The sequence below is a fragment of the Myotis myotis genome, unplaced genomic scaffold, assembly GCF_014108235.1.
Source record: "Myotis myotis isolate mMyoMyo1 unplaced genomic scaffold, mMyoMyo1.p scaffold_m19_p_2, whole genome shotgun sequence".
Taxonomy (NCBI): Eukaryota; Metazoa; Chordata; class Mammalia; order Chiroptera; family Vespertilionidae; genus Myotis; species Myotis myotis.
In genome coordinates, this window is record NW_023416324.1 from 23,944,979 (window position 1) to 23,951,775 (window position 6,797).

A 6,797-nucleotide genomic window follows, 5' to 3' on the forward strand; every position below is an offset into this window, starting at 1 on the left:
TCAAAAAATTTCTATATGTGACACGGCACCAGAGTTAAGTTAGGGTTTTTCAAAATGCTGACACACCGAGCTCAAAAGGTTCGCCATCACTGCTCTAAGGTCTGAGCTAAAGTAAGCTTTGTTTTTATTCTTTCAAAAGATTGTTATGCCCAGTGGTGTGGCTCAGGGTTGAGTGTTGCCCCATGAACCAAGAGGTCACGGTTCAATTCCTGGTCAGGGCACATGCCTGGGTTTTGGACTTGATCTCCAGTAGAGGATATGCAGCCAATCAATGATTCTCTCTCATCATTGATGTTTCTCTCTCTCCCTCTCCCTTCCTCTTTCTGAAATAAATAAAAACATATTTTTTTTAAAAAAGATTGATGGACATCAGAGGTCCATTGTAGGGGGTCAGAAGGGAATTCTTGAGTAGGCCATAAGTGGTTGGGACAGTAAGAAAAAATTAAGAAGTCAGTCTGACAATAACCTGCAAGTTCTGAGAATCCCTAAAGCTCTCCTTTGAGGAAGGGAGGAGTTTAAAATGTAGGCTTGATGGGTCAAGATTTAATCCTTCTGGAGTTAGGAGGTATCCTGAGAATGTGACAGAAATTTGACAAAATTGCAATTTCTCTTTAGAAATCTTATGTCCTTTGGAAGCTAGATTATGCAGTAAATGGAGGCTGTTAGTGAGGCCAGCCTCTGCAGAAGGAGAACATAAGAGTAAATCATCGATGTATTGGAGCAAAGAGGACCCACGTAGGAAGGAAATGGTGGCTATACCGGTCTTAAGGATTTGGGGGAAATAAGCCAGGCTTTCTCTGAATCTTTGGGAAAGAACAGTCCAAGTAAATCGTTGGCCTTTCTGCAGAGGTCACAGCCAAAAAATATCAGCTTTCAGAGGGAACATTAGAGAACAGGGTGTGGGTGTTGGAAATCATGGACTGTCAGGGAATGACTATGTTATTTATGGCTGAGGTCTTGAACAAATTTCCATCCTTTTCCATTGGGTTTGCAGATGAATAAGATGGGGGTATTACAAGGGCTGGCCCTAGGGATGATTAGGTATCTCTCTATATAAAAGCCTAAGCAACTGAATGACCAGTTGCTATGATGCACACTGACCACCAGGGGACAGATGCTCAATGCACAAGATCGGGCTCCCTCCTGTCTGGATTGGGCCTGTGGGGTTTGGGCTGAGACTGGCTACCCGACATCCCCCTAGGGGGCCTGGATTTCAAGGGGGTGCAGGCCAGGCCGAGGGACCCCACTGGTGCATGAATCCATGCACCAGGCCTCTAGTCCTATCTAATAAAAGAGAAACATGGTAATTAGCGTACGACCACTACCCTTCCCATTGGCTAATCAGCAAGATATGCAAATTAACTGCCAGCCAAGATGGTGGTCGGCAGCCAGGCAGCTTGAAACTAACATGAGGCTTGCTTGCTTCAGTGATGGAGGACTCCAACGTTCCCCGCCTGCCTTGCCGGCCTCTGAGCTTGCAGTTTAAGAAACATTGTAACGAATATAGAAGCTAAACAAAACCCCAGAAACCTGCTTTCAGCGAGCTGGAATCTCAGAGCTGGAGTTATACATTGTTTCGATTATAGAACTGAAACAAACCAGATACCTGCTTTCAGGAGCGGAGGCCTAAGAGCTGGAGCCTCAGAGCTAAAGCTGGCCCAGAATAAAAAAAGAAAAAGAAAAAAAGGAGCGGTTGGGAGCTTCCGTCACCAGCCAGCCTGAAAACAGCCCTCAGCCCCTCACCCAGACTGGCCAGGCACCCCAGTGGGGACCCCCACCCTGATCCAGGACACCCTTCAGGGCAAACCAGCCATCCCCACCCATGCACCAGGCCTCTATCTTATATAGTAAAAGGGTAATATGCCTCCCAGCACTGGGATCAGCGGAGCCGAGAGGCCTCCCAGCAACAGGATCAGCGTGACAGGGGGGAGCTCCCTAACCCCCTGATCGCCCTGCGGCTCTGTGTGTGACAGGGGGCGGGGCCACAACCTCCCTATCCACCCTGCTCTGTTCCTGACAGGGGAAGGCGCCCCAACCTCCTGATCAGCCCTGCTCTGTGCCTGATACGGGGGGAGCTCCCCAACCCCCTGATCGCCCTGCGGCTCTGTGTGTGACAGGGTGCGGCGCCCCAAACCCCTGATCGGCCCTGCTCTGTGTGTGACAGGGTAGAGCCATAACCTCCCCATCGGCCCTGCCCTGAGTGTGAGAGTGGCGGCGCCCCAACCCCCTGATCGGCCCTGCTCTGTGGGTGATAGAGGGCGGCGCCCCAACCCCCTGATCCGCCCTGCTCTGTGTGTTACAGGGGCTGGTGCCCCAACTCCCCTATTGGCCCTACTCTGTGAGTGACAGGGGGGAGCTCCCCACTCCCCTGATGGGCCCTGCTCTGTGGGTGACAGGGGGGTCCTCAACCCCCCTGATGGGCCCTGCTCTGTGCGTGACAGGGGGGAGCCCCAACCCACTGATTGACCCTGCTCTGTGCGTGACAGGGTAAGGAGCCCCAACCCCCCTGATGGGCCCTGCTCTGTGCGTGACAGGGGCGAGCTCCCCAACTCCCTGATTGGCCCTGCTCTGTGCGTGACAGGGGGTGGCGCCGCAACCTCCCCATCGACCCTGCCTTGAGTGTGACAGGGGGCGGTGCCCCAACCCCCCAATCGGCCCTACCCTGAGCGTGACTGAGGGTGGCATCGCAACCTCCCAATCCGCCCTGCTCTGTGCATGACAGGGGGCGGCGCCCCAACTCCCCAATCAGCCCTGCTCTGAGCCCGACCAGGGGCTGCACCTAGGGATTGGGCCTGCCCTCTGCCACCCGGGAGCAGGCCTAAGCCAGCAGGGCATTATCTCCCAAGGGGTCCCAGACTGCGTGAGGGCAGAGGCCAGGCTGAGGGACCCTCCCTTCCCCCCGAGTGCACAAATTTTTTGTGCACCGGGCCTCTAGTCTATAATAATAAAAGAGCAATATGCTAATTAGACCAGATGACCTTCCAAACTAAACCAGGGCTGCGAGGGAAGCCGGGGCCCTTGGTGCCAGAGGGAAGTGGGTGTCGACAGCTAGGGGAAAGAAGGGCTACTCTTGCATGAATTTCGTGCATCGGGCCTCTAGTGTGTGTGTGTGTGTGTGTGTGTGTGTACATATATATTCCTAGCTCAGGATTTAGGGGGTATTAATACTAGAGGCCTGGTGCACAGATTCGTGCACTGGTGGGGTCCCTCAGTGTGGCCTGTGGGGATCAGGCTGAAACCGGCATCAAACATCCCCTGAGGGATGTAGTAGTGTGCAAAGTGGCCATCGGTCGGGGAGGAGCTGCTCCTGCTCGTCCTGGCCCCACTCACCCCAGCCCTTCTCATCCTGGTCAGCTGAGTGGCTCTCCGGCTGTGGGAGTGCACTGACAACCAGGGTGCAGCTTCTGTGTTGAGCATCTACCCCCCTGGTGGTCAGTGCTTGTCATAGTGACTGGTCGACCTGTTGTTTGGTCATTGGGCCACTTAGGCTTTTATATATATATATAGATTGAGGAAGAGTTTTTGGGGTCTACCTGTGTTTTACTTGGGGGTTCTGAATGCACAGGGCCCACATCAGGGTTGGACTGTGCCCAAAGACTTTTGGGCAGCACTTGGAGAACAGTTGATAAGGCTAGTTGAATAAATGGGGATTTGGGGGAGAGCCACTCTAGAGATAGGATCCCTGGTGAGAAAAGGTTTGGCCTCAATCACTGAGCTCCCAGGGTTGGGGTTTCTGGTCAAGGGCACGTACCTGGTCGAGGTGTGTGCAGAAAAGGAAATATGGGCTTGGTAGGTTTCTAAACAGTCCCTTCCCAGGAGGTGTATGGGAGCTGATAGAATGAGTAATAAATGATAATTATTACTGGTAAGAGGTCTCAATTGAAAAGGGATGAGTAAGGATTTAGGGATAGTCATAGTTTGGCTGGCTGCCCTGACCATCTAGATAAATTCAGAACTCTGGGGAGTTCTGAAAACATGTTGGGGGTTGAGGACAGATAGGGTGGCTCCAGTGTCAATTAGAGCTCTAGCCAGTTCTTCCCCAATTTTTATATCTATTTCCCCCAATTGGTTTGTTTTAAGTAGTGGAAATGTCCCCTTACTGTCCCTGGAGCATCTCTAGACCTGCTTAAAGAATGAGGGTTGGTAAACATGATCAGGGTTTAGTTATAGTCATTGTTTGCATTTGAGACAGTCCCCTTTAAAACGTCCAGGTATTTACAGAAAAAAACAACCACCAAGTTTCTGATTTTGATTTTGAGAGACTGGCAATTCTGGGGTATGTCTTTCTCTTTTTAAAATTTTATTAGTATTTATTTTATGCTGAATTTATTCCCAGGTCATAAGTTTTGTTTCTTCAGTTTCCGCTGGGATATATTTTTCTGGGATATATTTCCCTCTTCTGGTTTAGGAACAATCTGCACGTTTTCAGTAAGAATCCTGTGTGTCGCAAGGAGAGCTCATGTACAGGTTAATCTACCATGAGCTCTGGAAGTTCCATACCACATCCTGGGAGCTTTGTCACCTGGGTGTGCTCAATGACCAGAGAGTCTACATCTAAACCCTTCAGTTCAGCATTGCTCTCTGCGTTTTTAAGCATGCGCAGCAAAAATTCAGCACTCTTTTTGGGCCACCGACCCTGTGTCCAGCCCCACTGTTTCCCCTGGGCACACCTACCAACTCCACCATTGTAACGACGGAATGACACACATTGCTTCTGGAAAGTGACATCCTTCAGATACTTGGTTTTTTGGACATGCATACCCTTGACGGCCTGGGCAGTTTCACGAGTGTTCTTAAAGTGAACACGAAGATTTGAACTTCTTGATTTGCATGATTTTGTGGGTATTTCTGGGTCAAGTGAATAAAGAACCATTTTCAGAGGTCACCTCTGGCTGCTTTTGGGAAGAGTGGGGCATCTCTCTCTTTTTTTAAAGTATTTATTTCTCAGCTTTAAGAAAAATATATTTTTATTGATTTTAGAGAGGAAGGGAGAGATAGAAACATCAATGATGAGAGAATCATTGATCGGTTGCCTTCTGCACACCTCACACTGGGCATTAGAGCCTGCAACCCAGGCATGTGCCCTGACAGATAATCAAACCAGGACCTCCTGGTTCATAGGTCAATGCTCAACCACTGAGCCACACCGGCCAGGCAGGGCATTTCTTTTTAATTGTTGTAGTTGGAGTGACAGAGCTTAGCAGTCGTTTCCTGATAATCTAGGGCTATGTAGCCCTAGGTTTCTATCTTTCTCTAAAGTCTTACATTGCTGATTAGCCTAAGAGGCTATATTATGGGTTGTCTTGTGGCCCAGGTAAGGTCATGTTTTACTAAGGTACTGACGGCTTCAGAAAAGCTAGCCACAAATATGGAACTGAACAGACTGAGAGTTTCATTAATCAATTTTTCAATCCCTGAATTTTGTTGGAAAGTCCGTTCAGATCTATCAAAATAGTCAGGAACAGGTTTGTTCTTTTTCTGTAGATAATGGTGTATGGCTTTCCAAATGACTTGGCAAGGAAAGATTTGGGGAATAATTTAGTGGCCTGTGTGCCTTCTCAAAGCCCTGGGCATCGAAGTCCTCCTGAGGTTCATTCCAATCAGCGGCCAACAAAAATTTCCAGGCTAAATATTCCCTAAAAACATGTGAATAATGTGATAAAGATCAGAAAACCCAGGCTGATAGGTGTAGATAATGAGATTGAAATGCCATTCAAATTCAAGGGAATTAATCTTAGGGCCAGGGAAGTCCATACATTCGGACTTAGTCCAAGTGGCATAAGAATTTTGATGGTCTCCATCACCAGTTCAACCTTTAAGAGAACTATTAAGGGGGAGGAAGGTCTGGTGCATTAAGAGAAGTAGATATCAGGAGAGGAGAAAACAGGAAGTTCAGAAAGAGCAGAAAAGGGAGGAAAAATTGGGGTGTGAAGTGGGAGTGGTGGGAGAGGTGAAGAGGGTGTGTTTTTCTGGCGGGTTGTTAATAGGTCTAGCTTCAGAATAAAATGGGCAAAACTTAGTTTCCCAATGGTTCCTCTTTAACTTCAATCTCACAGGTGCAAATTCCTTTTTCTAATTTATCCAGGTGTTTATTCCATTTGGAATTATTCTCTTTAAGAGAGGTGATAATGGGTTTCATTCTCAAGGTACCAGTTAAAGAAAGCCTCCCATTGTCTGTGGGAGATTTGGTATTTTCTTTGTGCCAATTGTGCTTGCAAATAAGCAAGTTTTGAAATTTCAAAAGAGCCCCCTCCAGGCCAGCAAACTTTAAGATCATTCTGGGTCCGAGTGATATTTGGCCAAAGACCCAGCCAGATACAACTTTCTGCGCCTATAGGTCCTATACATAAGGTTGGCTGGGGTACCAGAGGGTGGCTGGTTATTGAATGGGAGCTTAGAACATGGACTGCCCATTAACACCTAATGAAGATGACCCGTTATCCCTTCAAGTGTCCCTTAGCCTAACTGTCCCCACAGAAGTTTATGGATGAGGTCCCAACAGCCCTATGGACGAGTCCAAATTGAACCCTACTGGCGCGGAGGCATTGATTCTGAGAAGGCATTGGGAGTAGAGTCTGGGTGCTGCTTCAGATCCCACTGCTGCCATCAAAATGGAAACAAATCCAAATGGGATTGGAATGAAAAAAGGAAAAACTTGCCCTTGCTGGTGTTGCTCAGTGGTTAGAAGGGTCCCAGGTTCGATTTCTGGTCAAGGGCACGTACCTGGGTTATGAGTTTGCTCCCTGCCCCTGGTCGAGGTGTGTGCAGAAGGCAACAGTCAATGTGTGTGTGTCTCT

General features: G+C 48.7%; 1 pseudogene; it reads right to left on the minus strand.

The window, feature by feature from the left end:
• Positions 1–2,953: 2,953 nt before the first annotated feature.
• LOC118676615 lies at positions 2,954–4,976 on the minus strand (annotated as a pseudogene).
• Positions 4,977–6,797: the final 1,821 nt, after the last annotated feature.